The sequence below is a fragment of the Schistocerca nitens genome, chromosome 3, assembly GCF_023898315.1.
Source record: "Schistocerca nitens isolate TAMUIC-IGC-003100 chromosome 3, iqSchNite1.1, whole genome shotgun sequence".
NCBI classification, from domain to species: domain Eukaryota; kingdom Metazoa; phylum Arthropoda; class Insecta; order Orthoptera; family Acrididae; genus Schistocerca; species Schistocerca nitens.
In genome coordinates this window covers 259,713,002-259,740,557 of record NC_064616.1, presented here as the reverse complement: position 1 = coordinate 259,740,557, position 27,556 = coordinate 259,713,002, and positions in this window count along the sequence as shown.

The following is a 27,556-nucleotide window of genomic DNA, read 5'->3' as shown; positions in this document are numbered from 1 at the left end:
CCAAACTATTTATCGTCCATGTTTCACTTCCATACATGGGGATACACTCCATACAAATACTTTCAGAAACGACTTCCTGACAGTTAAATCTATACTCGATGTTAACAAATTTCTCTTCTTGAGAAACGCTTTCCTTGCCATTGCCAGTCTACATTTTATATCCTCTCTACTCCGACTATCATCAGTTACTTTGCTCCCTATATAGCAAAACTCATTTACTACCTTAAGTGTCTCATTACCTAATCTAATTCCCTCAGCGTCACCCGACTTAATTCGACTACATTGAATTACCCTCGTTTTGCTTTTGCTGGTGTTCATCTTATATCATCCTTTCAAGACACTGTTCATTCCTTTCAACTGATCTTCCAGGTCCTTTGCTGTCACTGACAGACTTACAATGTCATCGGCGAACCTCAAAGTTTTTATTTCTTCTCCATGGATCTGAATTCATATTTCGAATTTTTCTTTTGTTTCCTTTAGTGCTTGCTCAATCTACAGACTGAATAACATCTGGGATAGGCTACAACCCTGTCTATCTCCCTTCCCAACCACTGCTTCCCTTTCATGCTACTCGACGCTTATTACTGTCATCTGCTTTCTGTACAAATTGTAAATTGCCTTTCGCTCCATGTATTTACCCCTGCCACCTTGAGAATTTGAAAGAGGGTATTCCAGTCAACACTGTCAAAAGCTTTCTCTAAGTCTACAAACGCTAGAAGCGTAGGATTGCCTTTCTTTAACCTTTTCCCCCCATGAACCATGGACCTTTCCGTTGGTGGGGAGGCTTGCGTGCCTCAGTGATACAAATAGCCGTACCATAGGTGCAACCATAACGGAGGGGTATCTGTTGAGAGGCCAGACAAATGTGTGGTTCCTGAAGAGGGGCAGCAGCCTTTTCAGTAGGTGCAGGGGCAACAGTCTGGATGATTGACTGATCTGGCCTTGTAGCACTAACCAAAAGGCCGTGCTGTGCTGGTACTGCGAACGGCTGAAAGCATGGGGAAACTACGGACGTATTTTTTCCCGAGGGCATGCAGCTTTACTGTATGATTAAAAGATAGTGGCGTCCTCTTGGGTAAAATATTCCGGAGATAAAATAATCCCCCATTCGAATCTCCGGGCGGGGACTACTTAGGAGGACGTCGTTATCAGGAGAAAGAAAACTGGCGTTCTACGGATCGGAGCGTGGAATGTCAGATCCCGTAATCGGGCAGGTAGGTTAGAAAATTTCAAAAGGGAAATGGATAGGTTAAAGTTAGATATAGTGGGAATTAGTGAAGTTCGGTGGCAGGAGGAACAAGACTTCTGGTCAGGTGACTACAGGGCTATAAACACAAAATCAAATAGGGGTAATGCAGGAGTAGGTTTAATAATGAATAGGAAAATAGGAATGCGGAAAATTTACTACAAACAGCATAGTGAACGCATTATTGTGGCCAAGATAGATACGAAGTCCACGCCTACCACAGTAGTACAAGTTTATATGCCAACTAGCTCTGCAGATGACGAAGAAATTGAAGAAATGTATGATGAAATAAAAGAAATTATTCAGATAGTAAAGGGTGACGAAAATTTAATAGTCATGGGTGACTGAAATTCAGTAGTAGGAAAAGGGAGAGAAGGAAACGTAGTAGGTGAATATGGGTTGGGGCTAAGAAATGAAAGAGGAAGCCGCCTGGTAGAATTTTGCACCGAGCATAACTTAATCATAGCTAACATTTGGTTCAAGAATCATAAAAGAAGGCTGTATACATGGAAGAAGTCTGGAGATGCTGACAGGTTTCAGATAGATAATATAATGGTAAGACAGAGATTTAGGAACCAGGTTTTAAATTGTAAGGCATTTCCAGGGGCAGATGTGGACTCTGACCACAATCTATGGGTTATGACCTGTAGATTAAAAGTGAAGAAACTGCAAAACGGTGGGAATTTAAGGAGATGGGACCTGGATAAACTTAAATAACCAGAGGTTGTACAGAGTTTCGGTGAGAGCATTAGGGAACAATTGACAGGAATGGGGGAAACAAATACAGTAGAAGAAGAATGGGTAGCTTTGAGGGATGAAATAGTGAAGGCAGCAGAGGATCCAGTAGCTAAAAAGACGAGGGCTAGTAAAAATCCTTGGGTAACAGAAAATATATTGAATTTAATTGATGAAAGGAGAAAATATAAAAATGCAGTAAATGAAGCAGTCAAAAGGAATACAAACGTCTCAAAAATGAGAGCGGCAGGAAGTGTAAAATGGCTAAGCAGGGATGGCTAGAGGACAAATGTAAGGATGTAGAGGCTTATCTCACTAGGGGTAAGATAGACACTGCCTACAGGAAAATTAAAGAGACCTTTGGAGGAAAGAGAACCACTTGTATGAATATCAAGAGCTCAGACGGAAACCCAGTTCTAAGCAAAGAAGGGAAAGCAGAAAGGTTGAAGGAGTATATAGAGGGTCTATACAAGGGTGATGTACTTGAGGACAATATTATGGAAATGGAAGAGCATGTAGATGAAGATGAAATGAGAGATACAATACTGCGGGAAGAGTTTGACAAAGCACTGAAAGACCTGAGTCGAAACAAGGCCCCCGGAGTAGACAACATTCCATTAGAACTACTGACAGCCTTGGGAGAGCCAGTCCTGACAAAACTCTACCATCTGGTGAGCAAGATGTATGAAACAGGCGAAATACCCTCAGACTTCAAGAAGAATATAATAATTCCAATCCCAAAGAAAGCAGGTGTTGACAGATGTGAAAATTACCTAACTATCAGTTTAATAAGTCACAGCTGCAAAATACTAACGCGAATTCTTTACAGACGAATGGAAAAAACTGATAGAAGCCGACCTCGGGGAAGATCAGTCTGGATTCCGTAGAAATGTTGGAACACGTGAGGCAATACTGACCCTACAACTTATCTTAGAAGCTAGATTAAGGAAGGGCAAACCTACGTTTCTAGCATTTGTAGACTTAGATAAAGCTTTTGACAATGTTGACTGGAATACTCTCTTTCAAATTCTGAAGGTGGCAGGGGTAAAATATAGGGAGGGAAAGGCTATTTACAATTCGTACAGAAAGCAGATGGCAGTTATAAGTGTCGAGGGGCATGAAAGGGAAGCAGTGGTTGGGAAGGGAGTGAGACAGGGTTGTATCCTCTCCCCGATGTTATTCAATCTGTATATTGAGCAAGCAGTAAAGGAAGCAAAAGAAAAATTCGGAGTAGGTATTAAAATCCATGGAGAAGAAATAAAAACTTTGAGGTTCGCCGATGACATTGTAATTATGTCAGAGACAGCAAAGGACTTGGAAGAGCAGTTAAACGGAATGGACAGTGTTTTGAAACTTAGGATATAAGATGAACATCAACAAAAAAAACGAGGATAATGGAATGTAGTCGAATTAAGTCGGGTGATGCTGAGGGAATTAGATTAGGAAATGAGACACTTAAAGGAGTAAAGGAGTTTGGCTATTTGGGGAGCAAAATAACTGATGATGGTCGAAGTGTAGAGGACATAAAATGTAGACTGGCAATGGCAAGGAAATCGTTTCTGAAGAAGAGAAATTTGTTAACATCGAGTATAGATTTAAGTGTGAGGAAGTCATTTCTGAAAGTATTTGTATGGAGTGTAGCCGTGTATGGAAGTGAAACATGGACGATAAATAGTTTGAACAAGAAGAGAATAGAAGCTTTTGATATGTGGTGCTACAGAAGAATGCTGAAGATCAGATGGGTAGATCACATAACTAATGAGGAAGTATTGAATAGAATTGGGGAGAAGAGAGGTTTGTGGCACAACTTGACTAGAAGAAGGGATCGGTTGGTAGGACATGTTCTGAGTTATCAAGGGATCACCAATTTAGTATTCGAGGGCAGCGTGGAGGGTAAAAATCGTAGAGGGAGACGAAGAGATGAATACACTAAGCAGATTCAGAAGGATGTAGGCTGCAGTAGGTACTGGGAGATGAAGAAGTTTGCACAGGATCGAGTAGCATGGAGAGCTGCATGAAACCAGTTTCAGGACTGAAGACCACAACAATCTTTCTTCTAAGATAAGTCGTAGGGCCAGTATTACTTCGCGTGCGCCAACATTTCTACGGAATCCAAACTGATCTTCCCCGATGTCAGCTACGTTTGTCTGGCCCAGCAACAGAACCCCTCCATTGTGGTTGCACCTACGGTACGGCTTTCTGTGTCGCTGAGTCAAGCCTCCCCACCAACCGTAAGGTCCATGGTCCATGGGTCTTATAATGTGCTAATTTACCTCTGGAGCACTATCTCCATTAATGAGGGGTGGACAAGGAAAACGTTCCTTTTGCAAAAAAGATCTGTGTGTTCCTCGATAATAAGTGTTCCCTACCACATATGTCTCTCGAGCCTGGAGTGCACCTTGTGTTACTGCTCCGTCATTCCATAGCTGCTATGCAGTAAGAAAAGGTAAAGATTTTCATTGCTGAAGTCACAAGTAAATGAGCACTAGCACACCTGGACATAGAAAATGGGAAGCAATCGGTCACGATCTCTTTGATGGAACAATGATTACATTCGTGTAAAGTGAAACAATGAAACTGCAAAAAATTCTTAACGTAGCATGACTAGACATAGAGCTGAAAGAATTTCCATTCATATTGTCTACAGTGCGCCCCATTACTTACGTTGGTTGTATGGTTGGTGTACCACACTGGACATTCACGAAATCTGTCACTGAGACAAATCTAGGGGCAGATGTGAGACTGAAGCTGACCTTGTTGCGCAATCTGTCCTTTTTGCATGCATATCCTCTATGTGGCACTATCAGTTAAATCACATGTTAGGATCAACAATGCTAATAGTTTGACTACCTTCGACAGCCTGTAGGATGTACTGTTAGTTGTCAGCTGCTGAAGCAGACCTTTGTCCTTCCTTGATCCACAGTTATTCCTAGCGAGAGATGAACAAGTGCAAGTGCTTTATATTTTGGGTGCTTTCAGTTTGGGATTGATATTAGTTACAGGTGAGAAGTTACATGTTAAAATCAATTATGTCTGTTCGTAACACAGACATCCTGCCACTTAAAAGAGCCGAGTGGTTTCCCTAAATCATTTAAAGCTAATGCTGTGATTACACCATCGAAAAGGCTGCTTCCGTTCACCGTTCTTGAGTAATCCGATACTGCGATCCATTTCCAATTTCCTCGCCGACCTTCGTTGGAGACCAGTGATAGAAGTCATCATAGCATCTCACTGTCATCTACTACATACGTCAGCAGAGTGACGTTTACTGACAATATCATTCAAAATATACGTTTCATAGCAACTCTGCGACGAAGCGTTTCAGTAAACATGTTTATCTGCCACTTTAAGAGATCAATTAAATGGCGAACTACAGTTCATTAGTGGCAGCTGCGAAAGTGAGCTTTCGAAATCTATAATGTGGTAAATCTTGAGTAGCTGAAGGATGAATAAAACATTCCTTCTAGTTTGTTTCTCTTGAGTAATTGCTCAAATGAAAATCGTAGTATTCTACAGAATGAACTACATTTTGTGAAATAATTGAGCACACGTCTAATGGAGATAGTATGCACAAAGCAAATATTTGTAACTTTGAGCAAAGCCAACTAAGTTATGAAATGTATTCTTTGGAAATGCCCTTTGTCATAACTGTTTGAGAGACAATACTGAGCTGCAGTCTGGTCATAATTCTACTCAAAGTGTAAAAATAGTGAAAAATGGTTTTCTGTTGTTGGTTCATTACAAAAAATCTGCATGAGGGAAGACTGATGCAACTTTTGAAGTGCACGCTTCTGATAATGTTAGCTATAGTCGAGCTCAGCAATTTTGTGAGACCACAACATGAAAAACCATCAAAACAATCAGCAAAGTGTCATCACTGACATTTACACATCTGATTTCACTCTGAGCATTTGGGGGAACTGGATACAAGTCCCTGAACGGTTATCCACATTTACAATTTCGTCGTTTCCCTAAATCTTTTAAATCTGGTTCCTGTGAAAATTCCAAGGCCGATTTCCTATCCCATCTATATCCAGAGCTCCATCTGCGATGACCCTGTCATCGACTGGATGTCCGCTCTCTGGTGTACAGTCAACATCCTACACAAAAACATAAGTCTCTGTTGCTGTATCGATGTAAAAAGCATCGTCTGGCGAATGTGTTCTGAATCGTTTCAGAATATAACTAAAAATAAATGAAGAAATGACGCCGAATGAGAAAAAAATGTTTTATGTGATTGCATGCTATTTAGCTTCACGTTGGTTTTTACATATCAATGATATTCCGCCTTAGCTCTCTATCATTTGAGGATTTTTAACTCTATGAGGTCAAAAACATATTTGTTAATTTGGAATCTTAATTGCTGTAGCATTATGTTCTTGTTTTGCGTTGCACTGGAGAAGATTGGGAGTGGATATCTGTCGTACCGTTCTCAAAGGGACTGTACCGTCACTCGCCTAAGTCGATTTACAGGAACCGCAAAATACCTATATGTGTATGACTAAACGAGGATTTGAACCCAGCTGCTCCCAAATGCGAGTTTATTGCCTTCATCACGGCGTCAACTTGTGCGGCAATTTTTCGAGGAAATGATTGGTAAGAATAACTTATATTACAGGCATGTCCTCCCTCATATCCGCGCTTTCGGTATCAAACACACCCTTAGTCAATGAGATCAACTGAAAATACACGAGTGAGGTGTGTTTTTATCCAGGTCACCTTGTGAAGCAGCTATAAAAATTCTTTACTGAGGGCCTCATATGGTTAGTTGTCAAATGCGGACAGAGACACAACATCTTAGGCAAAGTTGTAGTTAGTAGTCATCAACTTCCTGCACCAACGGCTATAAAAAAATGTTGTATTTCAAATGCATGATATGTTATCCTTTGAAAGTACAGATACCATATCATCATTATTCTCCATATATACTATGGACATTCTATCACCAACATCGACCATGACCATCGCTGTTATGACCATTTGTAAGACACCAAGCGCCGAAATACGTAAAATTATTTATAGTGCAAAACACTAAAAGAGTAAATTACTGTAGTAGATGAGAAGTGAATGAGAAAATAAATACTTCAGATATGTTTGGTCTCCGTAGCAGTCGATTCAACATATCTCACAGAACGCTAAATTAGTCACATGATATTACATCTTTAGCTGCAATATTCTTTTAGACCTAGAGAATAGTCAGAATGCTACCAGGAAACTGTATTGAAAAAATTGGAAATTTATGGTAAGGTCTTATGGTACCAAACTACTGAGGTCATCGGTCCCTAAGCTTACACACTACTTAATCTAACTTAAACTATCCTACGCTAAGGACGACACACACACCCATGACCGAGGGAGGACCCGAACCTCCGACGGGGGGGGGGGGGGGGGGGGGGGGGGGGAGCCAAACTGTATGCATATTCAGATAGCCTATAGGAAAACGTGTATCTAAAAGCGCGGTATTCCAGTTTGATACCATAATCCCTTACACTTGTAGTAACAAAGGAATTCTTTGCACTTTTTTAAAAAACGCTGTCACCACTATATTAACGAACAACGAAAATCAAACAGTGTGACAGTGGGGTAACATCCTCCAGCGAATGGAAATCTTGATTCGGATTTTCCGTTTTGAAATAACTCAAGTCACATACGAGGTTAGGTTCTTCACGAAGGTCAGCCTAGTGCTTCTATCGAAAATGGCCAGGTTTGCTATATTTGTCCAGTGTCCATTTTGAAAATGTTTTAACCCAGTTAGTTTTATTTTCCAAAGGCGATACATTAACTATTATGCAAAATTCCTGAAATAAGGTAATCTTCCTCATCAAAAAAATTGAATCTCGACTAGGAGATACGGGAGATCTCCTTAAATTTTCTCGCAGTTAGAGCTCGATTTGGCATATCTCGCTGTCCTTTTACCACCATTAGCCATTCACACTACAACTAAAAAGAGTCATCTCAGATGTAATGCTTAGTGGGAGACGTCTGTACCCTACGTCTACTAAAATAAATATCTCCTTTGTAACTATGAATCTTCTTTATTAAATGTGCATCCCAGAAAATCACTGCTGATTCACCTGTCATCGACTGCATGGACTGATAAAGTAATTACTCTTACAATGAAAACCATAGTTTTTACTGATTGATAAATAAAAATAAAGGGATATTTACGACTCGGTCAGACAGTGGTAAAGGAAGAGAATATGTATATCCATATTCGTATTATCCAAGCAAACGTACTGCAAGTGTCTGAGGTAGTAAGTTGTACTAGAGTCATTTACCCTCCCCTCCCCCCCCCCCCCCACCCCACCCACCTATCCCACCAATCACAGCCATCCCTTATCATGATCCATTCTCACAAGGAAACATCAACAACTTGACCTCATATTTTATGCAGAAAAAAAGACACTGGCAAAATATCAGCCTCGCCAAGAGCTCCCACCCAAAAATTTGGGCTATAACTTTGTCAGTAAGCAGTTATGCCCTCCTGAAAATACAACTTTTTAACTTTCGCATACACTGTCGGTTTATCACTCGATCCGCTCCTCTGCAGCCGCCTGATGCTCGAGCGCGAAGTATTATACAGCGGGGTAAATAAGATGTTTGTGAATTACTGTTTTAACATTGGTAACGTTCTGTGTTCACTGTGAGAAAGTGCGCTGTTTCTAATATGTAACTGTTGCCAGAGACTTCTTTGCTTTGAATTTTTTTTTGTTTCCATTAAAAAATGCAAAATTGTAAAACAAAATTATTAACTTCATTTCATAGTAATTCTTCAGTTAGTCAAAGTCTTCATTTAAATTTTGAGGCGTATATTTAGCTGCAGTATATCAGTACGAGAATTTCGTTAAAACAATAGTGAATGGGTGTATGCGTGTGAGGAATTACATACCCATATTACTTACTGTTTTTGGCGTAGAATAACTCGTGTCCTTGAACAGGATTTCAAAACACGCTGGTTAGATGTATTTACCTCTGCGCTTCTCGTCTCTCTTCTTCAAGATCCCACGAATGGGACGACTTTGGTTATGACTCTGCTGTACAGAACTTCGAGTTCTGGCATTAGGCGGCTCCAGTGTGGCGGAGCCAGTGGCAAACAACAGGTGCGCACCAAAGTTTAAAAGTTGCACTTTCAGAAGATCACCAGATTTATAGCCCGTATTTTCGCGCGGTATCGGTTGCTAGGGCTGATATCTTCAGGTGTGCTTTTACTCCGTAAAGTATAAGGTCAAGATGGAGATGTTTCTTTGTCAGATAGCGTACTTCAAGAAAGTTTGTCGCTGCCCCTCTTTACACGCCTCTTTTCTCCTGTGCTCAGTACACGAGATGTAAATCGGAGGAAGTAGTATATTTATCGTCGCCTACTGGAGTGTAGCCTTGAAATGTAGCAAAGTGAGGCATCCCCACTTTCTCTTACATCACTCCCGCAGAGAACAAATACTAACAAGGGGAGCCCACGACGTTGAGATCACGGATTTACCTTAAACTTTGTACACCTTTAGTAGGCCATTAAAAAAACCTAATGTGCGAGTAGTAAGGTGCAATACTCTGGAAATTCCGAGAAAATCACAGACGTTTTATGCATCTATTATATGATTTATGTATCAGTTCGTAGGGTCTGGACAATAGAGTTCATGGTGATCAAGTGATTAGTGTTCGAGCTTCATTAAACAAACGTATTTGAGGCGACGGTTCGACTTCCGCTCAGACTTAATTATTAATCTATTTTTTCATCACTAGACACATTATTTAATTTATATGATATATGAGAGGTAATATAATAAAAAAAGAACGTGTATTTGCATGAAGTACTTACATGGGATTTTAGTTTCTGTTTTCCATGTCTGTATGACAAACACGACCTGCAACGTGTGACGTCGAGAGCACATCCGACGACTAACTGTATATTACTGTTGTGGACTGGTATATTGCGACTTCCTATATTACTAATTGTGGATAACGTCATTCGCATCATTATTTATCGAGTTTGACTTGGGCTTTCCAAGACCGTCCCTCGTCCTTGAAAATTTAATTACAAATAGTGAATAGTCAAATAACATACGAAATTAATTACAGCATCATGAAAATGTACATGGTTTTTTTTTCATTGTATTACCTCTCAAATGTCATATACATTAAATAATGTGACCTGTGACGAAAATAATATAGATTAAACAATAAGTATTGCCATGATTAGAGTTGTCGCCTCGTCCACGACCCTTTTTCAGAGAGCGAACTCCAACCACTTGACCACCATGACTTCTTACAGCAGCCACCTTCGCACAGACACATCAGTTACAGGATAGACGTGTAAAACTTCTCTTTCGATTTTCACGGAATTGCCAGAGTAGTGCACCTTACTACTTGCACATTATGTTGTTTTAATGACCTACTAAAGGTGTACAAAGTTTGAAGTAAATCCGTGATCTCAACGTCGTGACCTCTCCTGTAAATTTTTCCTTTTTCAATTTACTTCCGGACAAAATTTAACTAGTAAATATCCAATTTACTTAACAGTCTACGATTCTGTATTCCGACTATCCAGATGGTAATCTGCGGTTTGCTGATTCGTTTGGAGCAGTCAGTTTTTCCGAGGAAATTTTATTTTACGGAAGAACTCGATTATTAAAATGTCATTGTACCATGTGCTCTAAAAAGTTCGACGTCGCTAATAATCTTTTGCTAGTACAATGATTCATACTGGTATGATTGGCTGAGTTTCCTGAATAAATAAATGCCTTTAATTGATATAATACTCAATAATTTGGAAGCTGTCTTAATTTAGCAATGTCACTGTTTACACGTAAACGTGATAACGGACACTGCTTAAATTCTGTTCCAAAAGAATCGAACCTATTGGTATTGTAAAACGTACATAAAATGGAAGATAATCTGTTGATTATCCGTTTTAACTAAAATGACATAGCATAAACTGTATGAAGTAAGTCTATTTAAAGAAACTTTTGAAGTATTTTTATAAATATGCTCCAGTTTAGACGACAGTATATACAATATCGCGAAAAAATGCGGTTTTGTTACACGACATTCTTAGTAGTAACAGGTAATGTACTGTATGTAACTGTCTCGAGGGGTAGCACTTACCATCTAGTGAACAGTAATTAGTTGGGATTTGTAAAGGCCTCTGTGATGGCTTAAGCCAAAACTAAGCATAAGAAATGAGTGGCACCTAATTATTATTTTTTAATGAACAACAACTGTTTTAGGTTTCATTCACCGATTCGCTCATTATTTAATAAAAGTGAAAGCCAAAAGCAGAATTAATTATTTATGAAAACCTTTATCACGTAGCATGAAATTTAGTGAAACAATAACATTCCCACGGTAATTAAAATTACAACTTTATAATGTTACAGCTCCAGGAACCTCGAGTGTAAGATTCTCTGCGATGCAGAGCTCTTTTTTGTTGTTCCCGCATTGGAGTTTACTTAAGTAAGGATGGAAATTCCTTAAACGTTAACGAAATTTCGTGATTAATTTCTCAAGGCCAAAAATAATATAATTAAAAGTGAGCAAGTTGGGCATGAAGATTGAACATCTACAGTTAAAAATAGCCCTTTGTGGCGCTATAACGTTTTACGTAGTAGCAACAATGTTATTACTGTGTTTAACATGGCGTACGAGGTCAATATCAAGCACCACAGACCATTTTAAGTATTTTAGTAATACTGGGGAATAACATGATAGCCGAAAATCAAGATTAGTTAACTGAGATTTTACAGAAATAAATACCATAACGATATTTCAGAACGACCTTAGTACATCGTGTCTCGGAACATGTAGTGGAAAGGAACAGAAAACACGACATTGTACAACCGATTCTTGTTGCAGTTTGCTTGTTTATTAACATATACATGTGTCAGTTCAAATATTTTACACTTTAAACATTGTTTTCTAAAACTTACCTCCAAATGCTCAAACGTCGAAATTTTTCCATCAATCTTCAGTGTGGAATATTACCGTTTTGGGTAACTTTGCATTCACCACAATCAGAACTGGCGCTGTTAATAATGTTATGAGTCAAACTTGATAGTAAGTACAGTTATTCCCTTCGGGGAGTACTATATTCTTTTGTAGATCTCTTTGAGGGAGCAGAACGCCTGTCGGACTAAATACGACTGTTGTTCGACAAATAATACTCAAACTGTCTGCACTTTCGAAGACGTTCCAAGTCTTTCTAATTCTCTTGTATGCATAAGAGAGAGAAAAGTGATCGTTGTGCCATACCAACTGGTGAACGATTGTATCAACATTATAGCTGTATTTTGAAATTCAAGATGACTGATACACATAGTTATTTAATTGGCAAATCAATGCCAGTACAAGTTTGAAACAACAGATGAGAACATCTGTAGGAATAAACGGATTTTAGGACATTAAAAATAAGGTAATAAGCCATATGTATCAATTTCCTATAGCTGTCTGAGTTGCACTGGAAGTTATACGGTAATCTACGTTAAAAGGAAGCAATGTATGGAATGTTCACCACCTGTCCTTCTGCAGGGGAAGCTCCGTCTATATGGTGATTTGACTCCGAGTGCTTTCCACTTCGCATATCAGTCACTAAGACGAACTGGAACTGATGAAACATTCGGGAAATGTTGCGGCGATGCAGTTGACATTATTTCCCTTGATTACCGCTCAGAATATTAGTTACAAAGATTTGAAAATATTTTATGACATGTTAAATAAGAAGTACTATCGGCTGTCTTAAAAATATCAGCTTTGTTATTTAGCATTGCACATTTCTCTGTACACCTCCATCGTCTGGTAACAGCTTATTACGGTGGATGTTTCTCTGAGATGGAAACATGTATCTTTGAACTGCGAGCTCCTTCTGTACGTTTAACACCACAATGTAGTTTTCTTCATACATATATAGGAAGTTCTGTGAGTGCGATTATCGGTCATGAAAGTCCTTCTCAACTATTTGTATTCACTTTTGAACAAGAAAAGCGACAGAAATTCACATAGCCGTTACTAGGCCATTGTTGTGAGGATCTCTGCAGAGTCACCTAATTTTCAAATCGATGATCGGCACTGTCATACATATTCTGGCGGAATCGTCTAAGACGTGCTTTAAGTATTTTCGGAATTCTGATGTATTTTGTAAACATTTCCTTTTTTTCGCCCCTTCTCTCAAAACTCCACGAAGATTAGACTATAGTGCCCCTAATACGCTTTTGTGCCTTTTGATCAGCGAATGGTGTGTGCCTTGCAGCAACAAATCCATTGTCTAACTACCTTAATATCTACTGCAGCAGCCTCTAACGCGTGTTTCAGCCTTTCCTGATTATCATTCTGGTTTCCTCTTGCAGTTTTTAGATATTCTGGCGCGGTTCGCTTTTTAATACGCACAGGAAGTTCAGCAATTTTCTCAACATTACACCTCTTTCGGACCAGGCTCATATTTACAGAGTGTACGTTACATCAGCATCATATTCAAATATGTTGCATTAGTGCACCATTTTACAAGTAAAAACTAAAAGACCTCGCTTGCCAGTGGCTCCTTTCAAATGTGGATAACATAGAGGAAATATAATCAGTTCATTGGTGCGAGAAAGTAGGACATCATTCACAGGTTTCCATTCTATTGAAGTTCTCTCAGTTATAAGATGAAGTCCTAAATATGAAGCTGTGTTTCGAATTGCACTTGGGCTATTAGTAAGAAAATGAAACGCTATTTTAGGTTAATGAAAGGAATAATTTGTTTAATATTTCATTTATCTCTGAGTAACAGTACAAAGTCAATATCCACCACAGTAGTACATGTCTATATGCTTACGAGCTCCGCAGATGGTGAAGAGATTGAAAGAATACACAACGAGATAAAGGAAATTATTCAGATCGTTAAGAGATATGAGAATTTAATTGTTGTGGAGGGAATAGCTTTCCGTAGTAAGAAGAAAGAAAAAGGAAAAGAAAACAAGACAAATAGGGGAAGGCTACCTGGTAGAACACCACACAACGTAGAACTTGATCATTGTCAACACTAGGTTTAAGAATCATGCATACGTGGAACAGACCCCCGGGACACTGGAGGGCTTTAGATACACCACGAAAAAACGGCCCTATAGTTTCTAAAAAGATAAATAAATGAATAAAAAGCTGTAGATTAAACGTAGCATCTGAAAAAAATAACCACTCCCATTGTGTTCTTGGAGCACTGAGATCTCCAGAGGAGTAAACGCAGTGTTTTCTTTAATTTTAATTGTTTTCTTCTCGTTAAAATGCTTTATTCGACTACGTGTTCAGCAAGTGATGATAGCAGAAAATTTTATTCGTGTCCAAATTACCTATCAACAAATAGGACTTCCGCTGTTAGCTTCTCGCTTCGTTTCAGAAATGAACTGCCAAGAACATCTGCCCACTAAAGGTCGGCAGAGATACGTTCTCATACGTAGGTCAGATAAAGAAATAATTGGGCCTGTGTTTCAGAGCTTGTGACCAACAATTGTAGAATGGCCGCCATCATTTCTGTTGCAGAAGATCGTCAGCTGTAGAGAAGAAATAAAAAGAGGCACGATTCGAACGCGGTGGAGAGGGGAAAAAAAAGGACAAAGGGAATGAAAAGAGAGGGGGGGTGGGGGTGGGAGCATAGAAGAGGCTGAGAGCATGGTCGCTCTAATGTGAGTAATATTCTGCCGCGAAGCGAGTGTCCCGTGTTTTGTGGACGACCCGCAGTTACACCGGAATAGGAGGTCTGCGCTCGGAAAGCAATTGGCTTAACAGAGTTTTCATAGGCTGTTCACGAACCCTGTAATGACTTTAATGAACAAGTTAGGTTGAAACGACACACGATGTCCGCCATTATGTGCGATTAGTGTTAGAGGTCGGCGGCAAACAAGGCGAACGCGCGGCCTAAGGGCGCACTTCCGGCCGTCGGCGGAAGCGCGTCTCGGCCCACGCACCCTTATTAAACGCATTCTCCGCACGGACACCCCGCAGCCGTAGACGCTCACCCTTCAAAAGCAAAAACATCACATGCGCAACTCGCGCGACCATTACTACTCACAACTGCACTCGGGGTATTGTTCACGTAGGAGCGAAATTTTCCATTGAAACAAAAGTTTCTTCAGCTGTCCACAGGTCTTTTTATAGTCCCTAGAATCTGCTTTGGCGGTATAACCGATAGCTACATACCTGCGTCAGATTGCTTGTGGCAACGTGACCAGACAGAGATCTATGGAATCATAGTTAAGGGAAGCAAAAAAACCTCGAAATCCAACGATTTACGAGCGAACTGGAGAAAAATAACCAAACGAGAGATGCAATGGGAATCATAATAAAGCCAACCAGTTGTACGTCAAAAATTTACTCAGACCGTTACCGACGTTTCGAGAGGTATAAACCTGTCTTCCTCAGAAGAAGTAATAAGGCCTAAAATAGGATATATTACAATCTGTGTGTAGAAGCCATTCTTTCAGTAAAAAGAAACATCAGAAATTGCACACATTGGAAGTGTAAAATAGAGTTACGTCTCACATATTGCGTGAAAAGAGAAACGAAGTCACAGGGCTTAGTCAACAATAAAATGATCCATACATATGCTACGCCACTACCGTATAGCTTAGTCAACAGTAACAATTACCCATGTAAAATTTTGTGTAGACGTGCATCATACACACAAGCAGACGGCAAACGCGACAGAAGGGACAAGCCAGCAGAAAATTTATGCCTAGGTGGAGCTCACATAAGAAGCGGCGACCAACCACAAAGACACTTGACATAATGATAAAACTATATCAAAATAACATTACAGGAATTGTAACGTAACAAAAATTATAAAAATGCAACTAAACCAGCTGGTTTGTCTGTTTGGGTGTATGATGCACGTCTACCTTTGACTTTACATTGACCATTTCTACTGTTGACTAAACCATATGGCTACGCCGTAGTATTTACATGGGTTATTTTATTGTTGACTAAGCCCTATGACTTCGTTTTTCTTTTCACACAATATAAGACACAAGTTTATTTTTTACTTCCACAGTATATTATTTTTGATGTTTCTATTTCCTGCACGTATGACGTCCATGAACTGGTTGTATAGTATCCTCTTTTTAGGTGTTATTACGTCTTCGGAGGAAGACAAGTTTATATCTATCGAAACCTAGGTAAAATTCTGAATAAACTTTTGGCTTGTAACTGGTAGGCTGTATGATTCCGACTGCTGGCATGTTCAAGATTATTTTAAAGCGAGAAGATTATGTAGTATATTAAAGACATTAGAAAAGGACTGAGGCACGCAACTACAGACCATAAGTATTGATCATCACATCAGTGGCCACGGCCGGTTAAACCAGCACTTAAAAAGAAGTAATACGTTTTAGATAGGTTCTAAATATTTCTAGAGGGACTAACAATAAAACATCTGCAACGATGTATCCTTTCTCTGTAAGTAGTGCTGATACAGTTTCTAAAAATTTGAAGAACTTCGGTGATGTCTTGAAGTGCAGCTGGGTTCATATAGGAGCATGCTATGGTATTGTGGCGTGGAGATTTCAGTGTTCATGACTGCGGGTTCGTGCCTGCAAACAAACAAACAATTAATAACGTAGCTTCATTGTTTCGAGCTGGTAACACTCGATGAGTAGCCCTCGTATTCATACAGCAGGTTTTTATTGGTCATAGTGACGTTCTTCAAATTCTCATATTTGTTAGAAATTTAAAAGAAAATGCTTTAGAAATGTGTGACTTTTGAGATACTGAAAACCCTGGGCACATCCAGGGAACACGTCGTTCGTGCTGGTACAAGGACCAGGTGAAAAGCCGGCCGAAGTGGCCGTGCGGTTAAAGGCGCTACAGTCTGGAACCACAAGACCGCTACGGTCGCAGGTTCGAATCCTGCCTAGGGCATGGATGTTTGTGATGTCCTTAGGTTAGTTATGTTTAACTAGTTCTAAGTTCTAGGGGACTAATGACCTCAGCAGTTGAGTCCCATAGTGCTCAGAGCCATTTGAACCATTTTTGAACCAGGTGAAAATTTCTCGACCTGAAGCATAGAGCTGATGATGACATTAAGTAAATTTATTGTTATGACGACGTAATGAAGCACCAACTAGATCTACGTAATAGTTATATTTATATAAACAGATCGTAACATAATTTGAAGCGGCCTTACTTTGAACAATGAAAAAAAAAATACATTAAGTCAAAATTACCAGCTTACCAAGTACTAATTTTGTACAGTAATTTATAACATGACAATGTATCGTATTAGTAGCTCAATTTTAATTTACCGCAAACTTAAACAAGAGTGTCCTCCACCATTTGTATGAAACATCCACACTGAATATACATAATGTAAAACTGAGTGGGAGATATTCGAAGCTGGTCTTGGTTAAAATAAATAAAGTTCTTCTGACACGTAGTACCGGCTGTTGTCTTTCACTACAACGTCTTTCTCAATACAGTTATAGTAGTCCTATGGACGAAATATTGCTAAAGCCGTTTATCGGCAACGGAAATTGTTCCAAAGTTGGTGACAGTGTACAAGAAGTCTTAACGTTCGTAGCTATGAAAAAATCGTTGTCTTAATTCACACATGGCCCCCGCTCCCCCTTAGTAACAGTGCTCATTCAATGGCGCTTCGAGTTGTAGACCGTATTCTCCATAGCACAATCCCACCGCCATACCCGTTTAAGATTTATTTCATGAATATGTAGCTACACATCGAATCTCCGAAACAGAGCTCTATAACTACTTTGCTCGACATCTTATTAGAAAAGACTTTCTCTGACAAAAGTAGAGATGAAAGAATTTGTAAAGTGGATTTTTATGTTACACCAAAATAATAAACAGCTACGACAGAGACAGACATATCATCCACAACAATCCTTTGTTATTATGGGAAATGTGGTGGAGTCATTTGAAGTGAACATAAGCATAGATAATCTTTATGTTCCAGTTAAATAACCTTTCTTCTTGGGATGTTTCACATGTTAAAGACGAGTGTACATGAATGTTGGCTATGGATGACGTCTGCGTACGATTGGTACAAGCACTGTACAGCAGTTAGAATCAGAGTAGCGGCAACCTGCACTAGAGTACGAAGGCTCGTGCACTGATATACGTAACAGCTAAATAGCTTGGATATGATAAGTTCTATGATGCTTCAAGACAAAAACTAACAAAACTCTCTTTTTCTGAGACAGCCTTGAAAGCTGGAAAACGACTAAAGTATTAATTAATATATAGTTTGCAAATTTGGTTCGGTAGCCATCTTTTCTTTAGGTGGTTTTGGGCTTCTACTCTGCGGCGGAACTGGGACCAAACCTCATTGGCACTGGCTTATTAGGGAAAAAGATAGACACGCAAACAATGTTTCGACAATTTATTTCAAAAAAACAATAATTTTTTTCTCTTTCCTTGGAATACAAAAACAATTGCAGAATTTGCCATTTTCCATATGCCACATTACATTAACAATACATTTTACTATCACAAATTCATTAGAATTGAGTTTTAAAAGAGTAAGGAGCTCTTCTGAAATCTAACTTGATATGTTATCCAAGGATATTTTTATAATCAGTAACTGAGATTTCCTTTTTTGAAGAAACAAGTCGGCCATATACAATTTACAATCAGGTTATTTGTACTGATCAACGACTTCTAATTAAAACTTTTAATTCAACTCAACCCCCCAAAATAAATTTAACAACACAATATTTAAAACACAATGTGGAAAAAATTAAACCACTTCAGTGTCCAGTCCGTAGTAGATGCCTCTTACTGAAATTACTTCGAATCTGGCTTAGGGTGCAGATCAGGTTGGAGTTTATTTCTATCGCTTGTCAACATCGACAAGAAAACGAGTCCGTAGACTTGTCCTCTATACACACACACACACACAAGACTATTTTCTAATATAAGTGCAGTGTGTGTCCTGAAAGACGAGTACTTCAGCAACAATTCAGGTGATTGTTTTATACACAGCCACAACAAGGGTTTACAGCTTTCACAGTGAATAATTTCAAGAAATAACATGCCCCACCAACTTCTCACCATTGCGAGAACAAAGCTGGAAAGGTCATGAAACAACCACATAAAAAAATTTCATTGTCCTAGACTAAGAAGGTGGCATCCATGTAGGAAGAATCCACAACACTAATTGCCCTACATACACTAATAAAATGCCACTAACGCTTAACACACAGTACGTATCACAAAAATACAGAGCCACATTGCGTCAGCTTATAACGTATGTCTGTCTGGAGTGAGCCACATCCTTAACACTGAGGTGTCAAAAGTTATGGGATACTTCCTAATATCGTGTCGGACCCACTTTTGCCCGGCGTAGTGCAGCAACTCGACGTGGCATGCAGTCAACAAGTCGTTGCAAGTCCCCTGCTAAATTATTGAGCCATGCTTCCTCTATAGCCGTCCATAATCGCGAAAGAGTTGCCGATGCAGGATTTTGGTTCAAAATGGCTAAAATGGCTCTGAGCACTATGGGACTTAACATCTGTGGTCATCAGTCCCCTAGAACTTAGAACTACTTAAACCTAACTAACCTAAGGACATCACACACATCCATGCCCGAGCAGGATTCGAACCTGCGACCATAGCAGTCGCGCGGTTCCGGACTGAGCGCCTAGAACCGCTAGACCACCGCGGCCGGCTGCAGGATTTTGCCCCAGATTATGCCTCATAAATGTTAGATGAGATTCATATCGGGCGATGTGGGTGGCCATATCATTCGTTCGAATTGTCCAGAATGCTCTTGAAACCAATCACGAACAACTGTAGCCGGTGACATGGCGTATTGTCAGCCATCAAAATTCCATCGTAGCCTGGGAACATGACGCCCGTGAATGGCTACAAATGGTCTCCAGGTAGCCGAACATAACCGAAGACCCAGTCCATTCTACGTAGACACAGCCCCTACCATTACGAAGCCAGAACTAGCTTGCACAAGGCCTTGTTGACAATCTGGGTCCGTGGCTTCGTAGGGTCTGCGCCACACTCGAAACCTAATATCAGGTCTTAGCAACAGAAATCGGGACTCGTCTGATCAGGCCACGGTTTTCCAGTCGTCTAGGGTGTAACTGATATGTTCACGATCCCAGGAGAAGTGCTGCAGAGGCACTAACGTCGGTTGTCTGCTGCCATAGCCCATTAACGCCAAATTCCGCTTCACTGTCCTAACGTATACGTTCGTCGTACGTCCTAAATTAATTTCTGAGATTATTTCAAGCAGTGTTGCTTGTCTGTTAGCTCTGACAACTCTACACAAACGCCGTTGCTCTCGGTCGTTAAGTGAAGGCTGTCGGCCACTGCGTTTTCCGTGGTGAAAGGAAATCCCTGGAATTTTGTATTCTCGGCTTTTTCCTGACACTGTAGAATGCGGAATACTGAATTCCCTAACGATTTCTGAAATGGAATGTTCCATGCGTCTAGCTAAAACTACCATTCCGCGTTCAAAGTCTGTTAATTTCCGTCGTGCGGCAATAATCACATCGGAAACCTTTTCACATGAATCACCGGAGTACAAATGACAGCACCGCCAATGCTCTGTCCTTTTATACCTTGTGTACTCTATACTACCGCCATCTGTAAATGTGAATATCGCTATCCCATCACTTTTGTCACCTCAGTTCATGTTCGACGAAGGCTGCCAATGCTCCGCTCAATGGCAAACATGCTTATCACTCACGCTTTTATGCATGGCTGTCATACTACTTCCATCCGGAAGAATTTGTACTCCGTACTTTGTACTTTTGAAACATAGGTGACTCATGTAAACAACTGCCCAGCCGCCACAGCCGAACGCGTATTCGATAAAGTCGAGCAGCCCAACAATAACTTCTTTCGCGAGAAGAGTTATCACTCTGTTTCATCCAGACACTTGGGCGACTCATACACTACTATTCAGCTGGTGCTGTAGAGAGAGACAATGCGATTGCCCAGATGTAACTCTCACTCCACACACAGACTCCCTCCAGTCACATGACCCTCCCCACAATTTTGGTGTGCCCTGAGTAGATGTGACGGGACCGTTACCGATTACAGCGTGTATAAATAATCTAGCAGGAATTTCGGAGTCTCTTCAAGGCTGTTCACAGATAATGCTGTTGACTATAAGAAGATAGCACGCCAGAAGACAGTAGCGATTTGCCGAAGGACCTACAGATGGTTGATGAACGGTGCAGGGACTTGAACCTGATCGCAGATAAGTGTAACATAATGCGCATACATAGGAGAAGAAGTATACTACTATACAACTTCACGATTGGTGACAGATTGCTGGAAGCAGTAACAAAATTTAAATGGAATGTCCAAGTTACAAATAGCACGAAAAGTAGATGCCGGACTGGGATTCACGAGTAGAATCTTAAGGAAATGTAATTCATCCATTAAAGAAGTGGCTTACAAGAAACTTGTTCGACATGTCGTTGAGTACTGTTCATCAGTCCGGGGCCATTAAGAGCTATGACTGATAGAAGAGATAGAGAAGACCCAACGGAGAACGGCGTGTTTCGTCAAGTGAGCGTTCAGTAGGCGGGAGAGCGCTTCAGAAATGCTCAACAAGCTCCAGTGGTAGACGCTACAAGAGAGGCGTTGTGCATCACAGAGACGTTTACTGTTAAAATTTAGAGAGAGTATTTCCAGGAAAGAGTCTGATAACATATTAATTCCTCTCACATACGTCTCGCGAAATGACAACAACGAAAAAATTCGGGTATTTTGAGCAAATTCAGAGGCTTACCGATAATGAGACAATCATTCATCCCGCGCGCCATTCGCGAGTAGAACGGGGAAGCCAGACACCTTTAGGTGACTTGCGGAGTACTGTTGTAGAAATAAAAAATTAAAATATGAGAAGCAAACATTTGTCAAGAAACGTGTAATGTGATGTAAATGTGTATCCCTTAATACGACTATGTACAGTATTACAATCGTAAAGGTAACTGCATTTAACTCCTGCACAACAGTTTACCATCTACGACATGTCCCAGGAAGCTAGTCTCTTCTGTTTCACTATTCCACCTACATTGTAAAAAGGAAAAATGGCAGGGCGCACAGAATTATGCGTAGGAAATTGAATGCCCATTATTTTAATGCAGCTAGTACTTAGGCTATAACTTCTGAACTAAGACTGACTTCTTTTCGTAATACAATTTGCTACACTGCCTGGCAAGACAAGTTGTGCTCCCAGATTACATGGCTGGTGGTCAATGTAACTTCGTAGATGTACTCCACATCGATGGGTATGTAAACGATTAGAATTGAAATCCTCTATCACCAACAGAACGCATTAGTGATGTTCGTTCAAATGGTTGAAATGGCCCTAAGCGCTAGGGGACTTAACATCTGAGGTCAGCAATCAAAATCAAATGTGTGTGTGAAATCTTATGGGACTTAACTGCTAAGGTCATCAGTCCCTTAGCTTACACACTACTTAACCTAAATTATCCTAAGGACAAACACACACACACCCATGCCCGAGGGAGGACTCGAACCTCCGCCGGGACCAGCGGCACAGTCCATGACTGCAGCGCCTGAGACCGCGCGGCTAATCCCGCACGGCGGTCATCAATCCCCTAGACTTAGAACTACTTAAACCTAACTAACCTAAGGACATCACACACATCCATGCCCGAGGCAGAATTCGAATCTGCGACCGTAGCAGCAGCAGCAGCGCGGTTCCCGACTGAAGCGCCTAGAACCGCTCGACCACAGCGGCCGGCAGTGATGTTCCTGTTTAGTGTTGTTACCAGGTCAGGTATGGTACATAACGAGCGTGAATAGCGTCAGCTATTGAGTGATCGTTGTGAAGGACGAGAGATGCCACGTACCCACGTAAGACAATTTTATCAGCACCTGACAGAGTTTGGAATGGGGCCATTGTTTGTCTCCATTTGGCTGTGTAGACGAGTCTTGTAATATCCTGGATTGTAGGGTATTCGGATGTGGCAGTGGCCCAATGTTGGACTGCATGGAACTTGAAAGCACGCATATTCGTATGCATGAACGTTGGTTCCGGTCTACGGAGTCTGACCACCACGAGGGAGAATCGCCGCAAGCACGTCGGAACCACTTCACATCTGTGCCACTCATCTGAGAATAAGTAATGGACTCCCCGCGGTATTCTACGTCATATCGCACCATTTGTTGGAGGACAGCAGGTCATGGTTAGTAGTGATTGAGGGAAGTCTCTCTCACAGGGACATCTTGCTTCCCCCTGTGTCTTTATGAACTGTCTGTGTGGTCTGAAATACTCCTGTGGCCAGCAAGATCCGCAGATCTGTCTCCGATAAAACATGTTGGGTCCAGTCTGGACGTCAACTCCGTTCCAGTGCTAGCATCCAGGATATTAAAGACGAAGTACAACAGTAGCCGACCAGCTTTCTCAGGAGAGGATACAACGCCTTCATGACACTGTTCCGGACTGTCCATCCATTCCAGAGGGGGTCCAATATCTCACTAATAAGTAGTCCATACGGCCAAGTTGCTTATAAATTTGGCTGGATTTTGTAATTATTTCGGTAACTTCACATACACACTCATCCTATGTCGTTTAATTTCGTTTCCTCCTCCCTTCTGAGTGCATTTTTCTTTTACGGACATTATAAATTGTTTTAAACGATAACTAAAACCAGTATCAACTATATTTCGATCACCCGCGAACAAGCCAGATTTAGACTCATCTTCTATAACTGAAGGCACGTTATTGATGTTTATTAAGCAAAGCTGTAGTATGGAACGCCGGCCGCGGTGGTCTCGCGGTTCTAGGCGCGCAGTCCGGAACCGTGCGACTGCTACGGTCGCAGGTTCGAATCCTGCCTCGGGCATGGATGTGTGTAATGTCCTTAGGTTAGTTAGGTTTAAGTAGTTCTAAGTTCTAGGGGACTGATGACCACAGCAGTTGAGTCCCATAGTGCTCAGAGCCATTTGAACCATTTTTTTGTAGTATGGAACTCTACTACTTCAATCGGATGCTAGCTCATAGCCGATTATGTAACTCAGTTTTCTGGCTGTGCTCAGAAAAACGTTCAACTAGGGTATCACACATTGACATTTCGAAATCTTTTGAAAATTTTGGTGTCAATGATATTGGAATTTAGCCATCAACGCCAGTAAACTCCCAATTCCTTAAAGAATCGAACTGCCATGCGTAGAAGAGCTTCTAACCTTTACATATAAGTTAATGTGATAAATGTTTGACGGAAAGCATTGAAACATTTGAAATTATGTTTAAATTTAGTTGGAAATCGTTTAATGCCCTCATTATCAAACGCTGGATGAGTATGTGTATCACAGCGCGATGTTAGCCGAGCGGTCTCAGGCGCTTCAGTCATGGACTGGGCGGCTGGTCCCGAAGGAGGTTCGAGTCCTCCCTCGGGCATGGGTGTGTGTGTGTTTGTCCTTAGGATAATTTAGGTTAAGTAGTGTGTAAGCGTAGGGATTGATAACCTTAGCAGTTAAGTCCCATAAGATTTCACACACACACACACACACACACACACACACACACACACAGTATGGGTATCGGTAATATGTGCTGCGTTTCAAGCAAAAGCTAGTTTTTGACGCACCTAAACATTTATGATCCTTCCTCCTGAGATATCTGTTGTACAATGATATAATTTTGCAGGTACGTTCAATGGTATATGTGGACACTGACTGAAAAGTATGTTGCGATTAGAGTTAGTAGCAAAGAAGTAATAAATTAAAACGTCATGCGTGATGCTGAAGTTGTACTGAATGAACAGCGAAAATATCGTAAGCAATAAACTCCTTTCTTTTCATCATTTTATGCGGAGTGTTAACAAGAAAAAGTTTCACTTAAGTTTGAAATTACGTGTAAAGTTTGCTGCAAGTCACTAAGTGCTCTCATTCTCAAATACTGGATGAATATAATATGGATATTTGCGCAAGCTTTGACATAGATTATAACTCTTAATGGTTTGATTATGGCTGCATAATTAAAACTTCATATGAACAAACAGGTATACGAAATAGTGAAAATCAAATTTTTGTTGCCTCTGGAAGCCGTTAGATAGGCAACCTGCAGCTGGTACTTTGAATAACGAATCGTGAACTGTTCAATAACATACATACCCCTTATCCTCCTTTATTGTGCACAGTTCTCACCACCGAAAATTTAAGTTTGGAATAAAATCTACATGGAAATATATGTTCACCTGTCACTCAGTGTACTGCTAATGTAGGGAGAGGAAACACTATTCCTATTGTTGTCTAATCAAGTCAGAATTAATACCTACACTTCAGAGACTCAGCATTTGTCACAATTTCCTATCTGTTAGCATTCAGTAACTTCATATTCATTTTGATTTCCAAGATACTATCAGCTGCATGACCCTTCTTTTAAGCATGCGTCCTACAGTTAGATTAGAGTTCTTAATCAAATAAAATAAATGAGAATTAGTTTCCCATATACAACTCATTTTAGAAAAAAGTGGTAATTAAAATTTGCATCACGTATTTTCATATGTGTGAGGCTAAAAGCCACTTACGGTGGGACCTCCATGATACTCGTATTGAGTGGTTCTCCCATCTAATGCAACCTTCTAACTACAGTAAACTTCGGCCTTGTTAGGCCCAACGGCACCGACCGGCCGTCGTGTCATCCTAACGTCAGTTCGGTATACAGTAGCTGAGTATCGACTAAGAACTCGCGTAAGTGGCAGCGCTCAACTTTACGTTGGGAAGATGAAATACAAAGGGCAGTCATAGCGTTTTAATTATCGCCTCAAAAAAATAAGGTTACGTAATTCATTTTTTATTTATTTGCGGGTGCATGTCTGCATTCCTGGTACACATCGAAATCCCCACATCACAATACCTTTGCTCGTCACCATAAGAGGCCAAATAAAATGGCACAGCCCACCAATACAGTTGAGTGTCGTACAGTAGTTACAAATGTTGCAGTTGCGTCAGGACAGCGCAAATGACTGAATTAGCCTTCTGGACGGGCGTGATAAGACTGCAACAGTGGATCAGATAAAAACTACAACGTATCTAGTCTGATCGAAGTAAAACAGAAATGTCAAAATATCTCACATGTCGTACACCCGACACATCTGATACATCATTAAACGCTATTTAAAAAACTACAAGAATTTCCTTTCAGCGGAACCTAAGAATATTCCACCGACCACTGGATATCGCTTCCGTTGACAAGATGAAGATGAAATTGGATTAAAATTATAGCACGTACACACGTTCTTCCCATGCTCCATCAGTGAATAGAACGATCAGAGGCTACAATCTATACAGTATATAAGATATGTTGCTTTCCATATAATGATTTGCAGAGGACAGATGTAGATGAAGGTCATACATTAAGGAATTTCTGACGAAAGTATGACAACATCTACCTGATGGCGGCAAAGATATTTGGTGTAAGAAACTTAGATTGCTCACTTTCCGTAGCACTGCAAAATACATAATTCAACAACACTGTTTCGTTTAGAAGTTTGGAAATGGATTCCATATTTCGCTGAAATTTAAACTACCGTCGGTAAACGCATTGGAAGCCGACGGTTAGCTCAGCAGCGGATGTTACTGTCGTAGTGATGACGCAAACGCTTTTGCTACTGTGTCGTAGTACAACAGACTGATCTTTTTCCAGATCTTTACAGCTGGCTACCGAAGATCGCCGAAAGTTGGTACCATTTTAGAAGTGTTCCTGTAGGCGTAATTTCTTGAGCATTAGCAACACGAGCCCGCATCTCGTGGTCGTGCGGTAGCGTTCTCGCTTCCCACGCCCGGGTTCCCGGGTTCGATTCCCGGCGGGGTCAGAGATTTTCTCCGCCTCGTGATGGCTGGTTGTTGTGTGCTGTCCTTAGGTTAGTTAGGTTTAAATAGTTCTAAGTTCTAGGGGCCTTATGACCACAGCAGTTGAGTCCCATAGTGCTCAGAGCCATTTGAACCATTAGCAACACGCACAAAGCAAGCAGCGTGTATGATTTGCAACGCCGTTCTTCACAACAGCGCGCTCTAGTTCGCACACATAGTCCCTTAATGAACACCTTCCTTCCGTCGAGAAATTGCGGTGCAGAGGTTAGCGGCTTATCTTCGTGGTGGCTTATAAATTCTCGGCAATTGCGGCTCTTCCGACTAGTTGAGCAGTGCATACGGCGTTCCTTGAGTGAGAGCTATGTCGGAAGCTGTTCCGCGGATTTTGCTACGTAATGTGATTCATGTCCTCACGATAGGAGTAGTTTTTCTTCCTTTCGAGCGCAATTACCACCTTATGCTGAAAACGATTAAAGAAATGATTAGTTTATTTTTCAGTTTAGTTGCTTCGTTGTACAGTTACATTATTGTTCGAGGCAGTTCCTAATTGCTACGACTGTTACTATTAAGTGAAAGCATCTGTTCTCAGCGTACTAAGGTTCATTCACGTTTATTCAAAAAACTATGATAATTCCTTTAGTGGTAAGATTTTTAAATTTATGCGCAACTCCAGTTACAAGGAGGGTAGAAAAAATTTAAAACTGTGTTCACTGCAGCCGAATGAACTCTGTGACTGCTTTGTAAAAGAGACTGTAATGGAATAAAAGCTATCAGTCGTGCGGTGGAAAAATT